Source organism: Phodopus roborovskii, unplaced genomic scaffold (assembly GCF_943737965.1).
Source record: "Phodopus roborovskii unplaced genomic scaffold, PHOROB, whole genome shotgun sequence".
Classification (NCBI taxonomy): Eukaryota; Metazoa; Chordata; class Mammalia; order Rodentia; family Cricetidae; genus Phodopus; species Phodopus roborovskii.
Window position 1 is genome coordinate 3843211 of NW_026126648.1, and position 13177 is coordinate 3856387.

A 13177-nucleotide genomic window follows, 5' to 3' on the forward strand; every position below is an offset into this window, starting at 1 on the left:
CTACTGCCTATGTTTTTGTGGGTGTAGTTGACTTCCTTGGTTTGGAGTTTTCCTCCCAGTACTTTCTGTAGGGCTGGATTAGTTGATAAGTATTGTAAAATCTGGCTTTGTCATGGAGTATCTTAGGTTCCCCATCTATAGAGACAGAAAGCTTTCCTGGTATAGTAGTCTGGGCTGTCATCCATGGTCCATTAGTGTTGGTAGGATATTTATCAAGGACCTTCTGGCCTTCACAGTTTCCATGGAAAAGTCACATGTAATTCTGATATGTCTGCCTTTATATGTTACTTAGCCCTTTTCCTTTGCTGCTCTTAATATTCTTTATTCTATATGTTTGGTGTTTTGATTATTTTGTGGTAAGGGAACATTATTTTGTGATTCATTCTATTTGGTGTTCTATAAGCTTCTTGTACTTTCATTGGCATGTCTTTCTTTAGGATGGGAAAGTTTTGGTCTATGATTCTGTTGAATATATTTTCTGTACCTTTGAGTTGGCTTTCTTCACCTTCTTCTATATCTATTGTTCTAAGATTTGGCTTTATCAAGGCGTCTCATATTTCCTGGATATTTTGTGTCAGTGACTAAGATTTTCTTTGGTCAATGAATCTATTTCCTCTAGTTTATCTTCAATGACTCAGATTCCCTCTTCCATCTCTTGTATACTGTTGGGTATCCTTGCATCTGTAGTTGCTGATTGTTTACCTAGCTTTTCTATTTCCAGCATTCCCTCAGTGTGTTCTTTATTGTTTATTTCAGTTTTCAGGTCATGAACTGTTTAAAATATTTCCTTCATCTTTTTTTTTTTTTTTTTTTTTTTTTGGTATTGGCTTTCCTTGCTTTCTTTAAGAGATTTGTTGATTTCTTGCATTTTTTGTTTTTTTGGTTTTTTTTCTTCCATTTCTTTAAAGGTTTTTTTCATTTCCTCTTTTAGGGTCTCTATCATCTTCATAAAGTTGATTTTAGGGTTGTTCTCTTCTGATTCATCTGTGTTGGGATGTTCAAGTCATGCTGTTTTGGATTCCCTAGACTCTGGGGGTGTCATATAGATATTTCTCTTGTTGGCTGTGTTGTTTCTAATATATATATATATATATATATATATATATATATTTATATTTCTTATTTTACATATCGATCCCAGTTCCCTTTCCCTCCCTTCTTTCCATGTCCCTCCAATCCCCCTCCCATCTGATCCCCTCCACTCCACAGGAAGGGTGATACCTTCCAGGAGGGATAATCAATATCTGTCAACTCATTTGGAGTACAGACTAGACCCCCCCCCCCTGCCTCTAGGCTAATACATCCCTCCATGGGGAATGTATTCCAAAAGTCCTTTCGCAAAAGAGGAATACATCCTGATTCTAATGTCAGAGGTCTCTTAGACTGCCCAGGCCCTCTTACTGAGACCCATGTTCAGGGGGGTCTGAGTTGGTTCAATGCTGGTTTCCCAGCTATCAGTCTGGGGGTCCATTAGCTCCCCCTTGTTCAGGTCAGCTGTCTCTATGGGTTTCTCCAACCTGGTCTTGACCCTTTTGCTTATCATTCCTCCCTCTCTGCATCTGGATTCCACAGTATTTAGCTGTGGGTGTCTGCTCCTGTTTCCATCAGCGACTAGATTTTGGCTGTGTTATACTGGCATCTGTCCATCACTTTTTCCAGCGAGTATTGGTGTGTTGTCTCCTTCTCCTGGTGGGTTCTCTTCAGGTGGCTGCAAGCAGGTCTAATACTCCAATGGCTCTCATCTTCCAGTGGCTGGAGGTGGGACTAGGGCACTGGCAGACTCCAGATGGTCTGGTCACCTGGGACATGTTACCCTGTGCAGAGTCCCTATTCCTCAGTAGACTCCGAGCAGGGCACTGGAAAGCAGGCTGTAAACAGGCCCAAGCTTATATCCTACAATGGTTGGAGGTGGAACCAGGACTCTTGCAGAATCTGGAAATGCCTTTCCATGAGGATTCCCCTGCACATAGTCCCCAGTCCTCAGGAGGCTCCGAGCAAGGCACCAGAAGGGGGGCTCCTTCTGTGGGCAGAGGCGGGACCAGTATGCACATGAGATTTAATCTTAAACTTCCAAGCATCTGAGGAAAATCAAGTCAATGTCGGCATCTCAAATTCAAACCTACTCAGAAGCTGGTAAGAACTTATTCTTTTGAAAATACAACATCTACAGGTAAGAAAATCAGCTGGTAACTTGTATGAAAAAAAATGGCATGATTTGAGTTATTGGAGCTTCACAAATGGCTATATTAGATGAATAGATTATTTTAAGTAAACCAAATATCCCAGGCTACTTATATTGATTCTGTGATAAAATTCAGTCTTTAAGGAAATGTTACAGTCTAATATATTGATGAACCCAGGTGTCCGCTTTAGTTCCTATTCAAGGACTGAGTAAAAACATCAATATAAATAATCAAGTTACTTAATGATACCAGCTGTTCCCAATATTTCTTGCGATGATTAATATGCTCTCAAAATTTCTTTGCTGAAATTCAAATACATTTTATGATCCAATTCTATGATAGCACCCCATTGCCTTTAGTTGCAATGTATTTGCCTCTGCAAGTCAGAACTTGTTGCATCGTGACAGACATAGATATGTTGGGGTAACTGGATAGGACTATTTGCACTGGAGAAGCCTGAGTTTTAACCAAACTATAAAAACATAGCAGAGGGTTATTGAAGAATATAACCCACAGTCTATGTCAGAGGCTCTCAATTTTTCCTTATAGTGGGAACTGGGAAAGGAGTTAAAGCCATCCATCTGTAAAATTACTGTTCTGATTATTAAACATTTCCAAAGCCTTCTCCCAGTCCTGTCCACTGAATGTTGTATGTATAAAGACATTGTTTGTACCCTCCAGGAGTATAGTGAAGCTTACCACCTACTTCTAGAAACAGCTTGGGGATTGAAAGACTATTTGAAAGTGCCCAAAGCTTCTCAAAAGAAATGTGCTGTATAATTGCAAGTACCGTCCACACTGATGTGCATGTCCCATTTAACATAGGGATGGTTATCAAGGGAACTAGTGAACTCATCTTCCCTGGGGAATTTAAAAGACATAGAATAACTAGACAACCTCTATCTGCCCAGGAAGGCTCAGGTGGAACCCATAGGGAAGATCTCTGAAGGGAAAATATAAGAGATTGGAGCTCAAATTGTTACACAGGTGAAGGCAAGAAATACATTAACTAGAAGACATTAAGAGAATCACCAGTCTGGAAAACAGAAGGAATATCTGCCATGAGTTGGGAATCAGAAAGAGACAAAGTTAATTCTAAATACTGACTGTCTACTAAAATACTAAGTATTTGCCATTTGTGACTCTGAAACAACAGGGAATTTTTAAATAATGTTATTATTATGTGTGTTGGCATGACGTGTATTCACCGACACATTTGTATCACAGAGCAGTGTGAATGTCAGAGGACAACTTTGTTCAGCCATTTTTCCCCCATTACCTTTGCATGGATTTGATTGTTACTAAGAACAAAGACCTTCTGGGTTATTTCACTGGATCCAGCCATGAATACTTTTTAAGACAAAACTTGCTATGTCCAAAAAAGACACAGAGCTAAATGACTCATCAATAAAAGCAAACATGTTAATCAAATAGAAAAGTTGCTAATAAGTATAAATATAATATTCTTAAAATATAATTCTGACTGGATATCATTAAAGAATAATATTTAGAACCTGGAAGTACTTAGTCAGCTATTTTTCTAATTAAAGCTGTACAACTGAAAAAAAATACTTTTATTGTCTGTTGTATCCTACCCAGCTTGAATAACTCAATGAAATACACATAACTTATCAAAATAGGTAATTTTGAAATTGACATTAAATGGAATGATTGAGAATTTCCAATATTTAGATGATTCTGCAGACACAGAAGCAGACAGGAGTATTTGGAAACAGAGCATGATGCTAGCAGTAATCAGAAAGTCCTTGATGTGAGCTGATTCTGGGGCCATTTGTTTCCTTTTCATAAAATCCTAATAAAAGATGAGCAACAGCATGACCTTCAGAGAAGGCTAACAAGACTACCTGTTGGCAGAATTAATTATTGACTTGAAGGCTGTGAAATCACCTTCAACAGAGTTATTTTCACAGTCTCTAGAACCTCTTCTTTTTCCCTGGCATTATCACTGTGGAAATTGACAGGAGTGTTTAAAACATCATCTATTATTTGTGCATCACAAGCCCAGCGGACTGGGCCAATTTCCTTGTCAGTTTCAGACCTCTGCAGTCTGGCTTTATCAAGAGGCGGGCTGAGCTGGGATGAATGCTGCTGTTTCAGGAAGGAAGGAACTTCATTCTCAGGGTTTACTCTGTTGTCTTGATAGAACGTTTAAGGTAGAAGGACTGCGTAAAAAACTCATGTACAATGTCCTTTTCATCACAGATAGTTGCTACACCATATATATTTTAGTGCAACATTAAAGGAAATTGAAGTCCTTCACTGTCATTCTTTTGTCCCATACCACTTGGGAGTCAAAATTGTTAAAGCCTATATCGTAACTCAAGATATAGACGCATCTATAGGTCAGAGTTGATTTGTATATAATTCAGACTATAGACACTTCTTTGCTCATCCTCTGTGTTACAAATGATATAGCTTATATATCCACAGGGCAAGCATGAGACCTGTGTTTGGAGTTCTCGTACAAAAGCAAATAACTGAGCATATAAGAGCCTCACCTGTCCTTAAAAACTCATCAGGGCCATGTCATTGGTATCTTTCTTTGAGACTTGAGCCTTATACGTCACTTACCACTTTGTTTATATTCTGTCAGCTCATAAGCACATTCTTGATTGTGAATGCTAGTTCACTAAAAATGAGTTTATCTGATGAAAAGATCATGACCTTTGTGGTGGCCACAGGTAGGTGTCCAGTAACTGAGTAGTCCATGCTTGCTTAAAAAGAAAAAAAGAAAGACAAAAGAAACACTCCAAACTTTTTTAGTTTCTCCCCTCTTGTCTTTTGAGATAAGGGTTCTTGTGTAATGGCCCTGCCTGTCCTGGAACTCACCTTGTAGACCAGGCTGCACTCAGTTCATAGAGGTTTGCCTTCCTCTGCCTTCAGAATGCTGAGATTAAAGGCATGTGCCACCACCTAGAGGCAGTGTCCCATGTTTTTTGTTTGTTTGTTTGTTTTTAATGCTGACATAACATTCTAAACTTCCTGTTGTCATGCAATTATAAAATGCAAACATGAAAGACTGAACCAGGAATCTCTCATCTCTGTAATATAAATGTCATTCATACAGTCTTGTGACAAATCAAGAACTTTGTAAGTCATCCTTAGTTCCTTGCTTCACCTTTTACCCAGCCAGCGAATGTATCCCATCTCCCTGATCTGCTCCTCACCCCTTCCACCTAAGTCAGCCTTAACCAAGGAACCAGCATCAATTAGTTTGACACAGCTTCTTAACTATTCTCTCTCATTCTCGATATCTGCTTCTATGCATCCTCAATACCGACCATGTTGATACATTCTAATTACTGTGGTTTAATACCCAGACAAAGCCCCTCAAAGTTTCCACAACTTTTCCAAACAGTGCTATCAGCTGAAGACAAAGGGTACAAACAAGCGAGCTCATAGGAGACATTTCATGTTCAAACCACAACACTCACTGCACTAACTTTACATGCACGGCTATCTGGGGATCTCCCTTCAGATTTGGAATAATTCCCTGCATAGTCTGTAAGTGTCTTCCATACCTGGCTTCTGCTTCATAGTGAACTCAACCACTGCCAGGTATCGCTTACCCAGCAAGGCACAGCCCCACTGGAATTTTTAGCTACCCATTAAATACTACAATTTTGTTTCCTAATCATAGTCTTCTCATCTGTATTTCCTTTTCTAAAAACTCATCTTGTTTCAGGTGTTCGTTTCTTTTATTTATTTCTCAGATAGAGAAACTCTTTTAGATATTTTAAATACAAATCATGTGTCACGTTAATCACTGCTTTCTTGAAGTCTGGGTACCCTACATGTTCTCTCCCCACTTGGTGAGTCCTTATTTTTTGGTATTTCTACCTATCCCAATATGATTTGTAATATTTAATCTGTTCATTGTTTGAAACCCACCCTCTAATAGGTTGCTTGAAGGTTGGGACAAGTTACTTTTATTTGCCTGCCTGTATCATTTACCTATAATTGTATATGTATTGTGCTGAATTTATCTCCAGACCACAGGTTTCTTCAGGATATCTTTCTCTTTTGTGCAGCCTACCCCTTTCTTGCTAAGGAATGATTTGTTTTGTCTTTTCAGAGAAGTTACACTTGATGGGAGATGCCATTATGTATATATGTTTCTCATACTGGTTAACGAATAAAGCACTGTTGGCCAATAGGAAAGGAAGATAGGAGGAACTAGGAGACAAGGAGGAAAGAGGAAGTAGTAAGGAAGGGTCAGCATGGAGAGACCGGGGAGACCAGACGCCTGCCCCATTCCCCGGTAGGTGAAGCCACGTGGAAATACATAGAAATGGGTTAATAATTAAGACAAAGCTAGCCGATAAGAAACAAAAAACAGGCCAACAGAATTATATCAAATACAGAGTCTCTGTGTGTTATTTGGGGCTGGCGTGGTGGCGGGACAAGACTAGGTGGCATGCAGAAAAACCATACTCCTTACTTCACTTCTCAGGAAATATTCCAGTATGGGTTAATCTAACTAGAATTGTATCAAAAGAGTCATTCACTTTGGGTATTATACATTTAGATATGTTTAATGACTAGAATATCAATGTCCTCCATTATTCTCTGAATTTTTAAACATCTGCAACAAAAGTTCAGCATTTTTGTTTTAGGTTGAGTACTCTGTGCCTAGCCCCACTGTTTGTCCTGGAAAAACTAACTCCACCATTATTATCCTTCTGAAATGACATAGAAGATAGATACATGATAGATACACATACATACATATATACATACGTGTAAACAGGGTTCATTTAACTTGAATCTTTGGCTTCTATTTCATTTTTCATTTTGAAGATTTGTTTTATAGTAATTACTAGCTAGAAACTACTTTCCCCGAGTGCAATTATTACATTTAATTAAAGAAATAGTACTATCAAGCAAACACAGTGTCCTAGATTCCAGCTTCAGAGCCTTCTTGTTAAGCCTGAGTTACTGAAAGACAAATATCCTAATGAAGAAAAAGAGGAAAATTGTGTTACAAATATTTTCAAGGTCCTTCTTAACTATGAATAATGCAGAGAATGTGGAATTAACTATTTTTGATTTCCCCAAATGTTATACTGATGCCTAAGAGAGATGTTGACTAATAATATACAATGAATAGTGAATTATAGCTCACTTAACTTTATCATGTGGAAAATATATGAAACATCTTTTCTTGTCTTTATTAATACATTGTTTTAAACTTGGAATTAGAACAAACTTCAGAAAAATAGGAAGCAACTTATTTTTTGTCTGAATAATCACTTTGTTCAATGTACTTATTGAGGTGAAATTTCTAGTTATGAGCATTACTAACAAGTGCTTGACTAACAAGTCACAAACTCACAAGAGATAGTCACATATTAATAACTCTATTAATTTATTTTGTTTCACAAGAGAAAATATTGGCTAAAAATGTTACTTTTCTCTGGTTCACCAAGTTAATGCTACTTTAAACAACAGAAATGAACTAGTGAATCACATACTTCTAGGCTCTGGATTTAGGAGCATGACATGGTGAAGGGACATGGATATATGGGTATGGATGAAGACCCAAGAACACTAGACTAAAGTGGTCACACTTTTCCCTTTGCAAATGTAAAATATCCATAGTTAGAAAACGAAAATACTCTATAAGAAGAATATGAACTACAAAAAATATATATCTTTCTTTTTTTCCTATTAATTGGTCCAGGTGTTCAAGAGTCACAACCTTTAAGATGATACAGAAACAATAGTGAAAACTATAAATACCAGTAAATACATACCCTTACTATGCCTAGGCACATATTAACACATTGGTTAAAATAACATCTCACCTTAAAGGGAAGAAAGTCCTGTGTATATGATATTTTAATGTCTTTCATAAAAGTAAAACTAGACAAAGGAGAAGCAAAAACAACTGAGAGAAGATTAATAGATGGCCTACAAACAACGAAAACAGTGATCAAAGTGTGAAAGCAGAGAGTAGTCCTGCCTCACTGAAGCAGATTAGATTGGTGAATTCTAACTCAATATGATTTATGTCCTTAGGAAGACTTAGAACACAAGCACATAAACATCCAGGTCCATCTTAAGTATCAACACTGTGATGACCACCAGTCAACCATAAGGTAGTAGTCAGAAGAAAGCAAACCCCTCAACACATTGATTTTGAACTTCTATTACTTAACCTTTGAAACTATGAGAAAATAAAATTAAAATGTGTAACTGACCCAACCTGTGATATTTCTATGACATTAGCACAATGGCAGAAGCATTTTTTAGAAATTGAACAAGATAATAATGTTACTTAGGTTACTAGCCTGCTGGTATTAGGAAAAAAGCAGCAACAGTGGCTTAAAACATATTCGTGATACATCATTAGTCACAGCCAGTAGCTACCCAGAGGATATCATGAGAAGCAAATACTTCCTATTAATTAAATGTTAAATATCGTTTAACTCAGTAAATATATTTGAAGGTGCATTGTCAACATGGATCGTGTTTAGTAATGATTTAACTAATTCACATGGTAAAATATTAAAGCAGAAATGGCATCAACAAATTCAAGAGAAACACAAATCATGTTAACATGTTAACAGGCATTTTTTTTTTTTTTTTTTTTTTTTTTGGCAACAAAATAGTTGCCTGAAGTAATCCAACACTGTAATAGATTTAAATTGGAAGATTTTGTAAGACAGCAGATGACAGCAAACAAGGCAAACTTTGATAGTATGTTACTGATAGGACCACATGATCTTCTAATAGTTTAATCCGATAATTCAAAGTTATGTTTACATGTAAAGGATTTTTCTTAGTTTATAGATGCTTATTTTTTCCGCCCTTTAAAGTTAACTTTGAGAATGTGCTTTCACTCATGAATAAAAGTCATTTTGGAAATAAGTCAAAATAGAGTTTTTATTGCTCCCAATGTAAAACATGCAATAATTCAGTCAGTATAATATCAGAAAAGTATATCTTATGCTAGAGTTGGTAGTTTCCAGTATTTTAGTGGATGGCCTCACGCCTGTGCATATGTGGGCATCCTTGTGAAGTTGGAGGGATAATGTTTAATTGTTTACATACATGGAATACAAATAATAAATATGAATACAATTTTGAAATGGGAAATACTGGGACTGAGTAGTAGCGTTGTAGGATTATATGGATTTAAAATACACAAACCAATGCTTCGTTCCCCTTTGGATTAACATACACAAACCAATGCTTCGTTCCCCTGTGGATTTAACATACATAAACCAATGCTTCGTTCCCCTATGGATTAACATACACAACCCAATGCTTCCTTCCCCTATGGATTAACATACACAAACCAATGCTTCGTTCCCCTATGGATTAACATACACAAACCAATGCTTCCTTCCCCTATGGATTAACATACACAAACCAATGCTTCGTTCCCCTATGGATTAACATATACAAACCAATGCTTCGTTCCCCTATGGATTAACATATACAAACCAATGCTTCGTTCCCCTATGGATTAACATATACAAACCAATGCTTCCTTCTTCCCCTTTGGATTAACATACATAAACCAATGCTTCGTTCCCCTATGGATTAACATACACAAACCAATGCTTCGTTCCCCAAACCAAAACTCAAGCGAGGAAATAGTACTCTGTATAACAGTTTCCTCAGAAAGTGAGAAACAGAAAAACAAACAAACAAAGATGTCAATGAAAAAGATAGCAGATACAGATAGAAGAAAATTGGATACCAGTGACTACATCAGCAGCGATTTTAATTCACTGGATTTTTTTTTTTCTTAACCGTTTATTTACAGTGTAAGTAGGCATGCGCCACATTTTCTGTAACCTATTATTTCTTTTCCTACTGTTCTTCTCCACAGTCTGTTTATTTCTGATTGTTCACGGTACACGGTTACATAAGTATGTGTCATTGTTTATCAGTTTACACACATGTATGCTATGTTCTATTGCCCTTGCCGAGCTATGGCCACTGTTCCCGCCACTGTCCCCTGTCAACCTCGTGTGCTCTTGTGTGCAAGCCTGTTGAGCCTTCTTAGTGCTGCATGAGTCTCCACTGGCTCGTGATCAGTGTGTCACTCAGCTCTTACCACCGAGCATGGGAAAAACCCATTGCAGAAGATGGAGGATAACATAAAGACCCACAAATCTGGTCCACATGTACAGAACCGGAGATGTGGAGCACACGGCTCTAAACATGACCTTTAGACCACACCTCATCCCCACAGGGCTCAAGGCTAATCACAAAAGGTGGAGAAGAAAGATCATTAGTAAGATCACCAGCACAGGAGGTAGTGGGTACCCACAGTTACCAGTACGTTCAGGACGCAAGAGTGTCATTGCACATACCAATAAAAGGTCTGGAACTGCATGTGCGAAAGCTGCACATGGTCAAGCCAGATGAAAGCCCAGAATGGATGACTGGGGGGGCCTTGAGGTCCTATCCCTAGCTGGGGAGCTATTGGCAATTGATCTGCTGGATGAGGGAGAGTGACTATTCTTTGGAGATGGGACACCAGAGAGGCTACTCCGTACTGATACTATCACAAAAGCTGAATATTGAGATGGTAAGATTAACTCGGGAAAAATCCAAAAATAATGAGGGATTATGAGGAAACAGGAACACATTGTCTCAATTTTATTCCTCAAGTGAAGCCTTTAGTTTGCAGCATTGCAAAGTATAAATTCTTATTTTATTCATGGTTCACATACAAGAATGTATCAGTTATGTACAGTGAAAGGAATATTGAGATAACGAACTCCAATGAATAATGTGTGTGACTAGATATTATCTCTACTAAGTAAAACTAAAGAGACATTTGAATTTAAGATTTATATTCTTTTTAAGATTTATTTTAATTATTTTAAGGGTGTGTGTGTGTGTGTGTACAAGTGTGTGCAGATCAATTGCGTTCCCAAAAGAAGAAGAGGTTGAATGATGTCCTTCAAGTTGGAATTACAGGCAATCGTGAACTGTGTAGAATGATTGCTAAGAAATGATCTTAGAGCCCGTGGAAGAACAGCAGAGTGACCTTCCAGCCTACAGCTTCTATTCTTAAGAAATCGTGGAATAGAATGAATAGTGACTTAATTAAAATACTCTGCAAAAGGATAAAGGGCAATGTAAGAAATGAAATGCAGAGTTGTAATGTATTGTGGTGATATCTTGCTTGTACAAATAAAACCTGTTGGGAGGGGGCCTAGGCCCTGCTCCAAATGATATGATAGACATTGAAGGCCTCATCCTCAGGGGTGGGGGGGGTAGAGGAGAAAGGGGATGGATGGGGGTTGGTGGGTGGAACTGGAATTGATATGTAAAATAAGCTTTTTCAAATTTAAATTAAAAAAGAAAAAAAAACTGTCTGAAGGTCAGAGAATGGAGCTTGCCACTAGCTAACCACAGGATGATGTTCTGTCCCTTCTGATTGGTTATGTAGAGGAAGAATAATTTTTTGAAACTTAGATTTGATATTGGGTTACATGTCTGCCTTTTGGAATTTGTTGAGAGGATTAGATTCACACAAAAATTTTATACTTTAGCAATATAAACCATTCTGTTATAAGGGCTTAATCTCCAGCCTCACCAAAGAACACCTGGCTCTGAATTTAATCAAATACCCCAAAGATGGATATGTACAGTGAACTAGAGAAACACAGGAATACAGGAAATTTAGGGTTTTGATCAAATTTGCTAAATATCTTTCATTTTAATAAAATACAGTTTTGTCATCCACTTTTTAAAATCTATTTCCTCAGTTAAAGCTTGTACTGTATTCTTCATTGTTTCTTAAACTGTTCGTGGTTTCATGCAAATTTTATTTTCCACAGGTCTCTCTGAACTTGAAAAGTCTCACCATGGTCCCTGTTGAATAATACTATTAGCAGTAGTAATAATGATGTCATTTAACTTTGGTTGAGCACATACTATGTGTCAGGGGCTCTTTTAAAAGCTTTATGCTTATCAGCTCATTTAACAGCCAGGACATTGAGAATGATGCCATTAGCATCCTCATTTTGCAGACAAGACATTGAGGCACAGAGATGTTAAGTAACAACCATTCCATTATAAAGCTTGTCCCTAATCCCTAGCTGGGACATCATCCATTCTTTCTCTAACTACTCTCTGGGCTTTTGTTGTGCCTTGTCTAAGAAAACTCAGCACTCCTTCCAAATGGCAGTTTCTCTAATGACGCCTCTGCCACAAATTAATCTCATTTAGGACTTTAAGATTTGGCATTCGCTGCACACATTCCCATGAAATTATGATCGCATGTGGGTTCAAAACTACTTTTAAGGTTTATTTATTTTTAACATTCGGTTCTATTTGGTTCTAGTCTTCAAATGGTTGAGCTGTAGGAATCAATTAAAAAAAAAAAGAATGTGTAAGATGTGCTGTTTACTCTTTTGTATTGGTTCAACAAATGAATTAGAATTTTCTGTGCCTTACGTGAGATTTTTCTCAACCTGAGTTAAGTTATCGTGTTCCCTACATTATTGCTAAAATTAAATAGGTGTTGCCTAATCATTTGACCAAAATCAATCAGTAAATTATATCATATCTAGTAAGAGTTCAGCTACTCTTGACAGAGGAAGCAGACCAGGGGATGTGGCCCAACATTGTCCAGTAGGGCTCAAAGCCTGAGGGTGGAAATACATTCACAGTGACTGCAGTGCCTAAGGCCAGTGAGAAAGAAGACCAAGGCACAGTGCATGCATGCCATGATCAGGAGGGGAGACACAGGGCAGTGGGAAAGGGAAGAACGAATGGGCAATGGAGGGACAGCCAGAGGCGCACGGCACATGCTGCTCCTGCAGAAGACATGAGTTAGATTCCTAAGGCCCAAGGCGTCCGTCTGCCTACAGCCCTAGGACATCCAAAGTCTCTAGCCTCCATCGGCAAAAGCAATTACATGCATATATCCCAACTCTCTCTCTCTCTCTCATTCACTGACACACACACATACTCATATGTATATATATAATTAAAAGTGA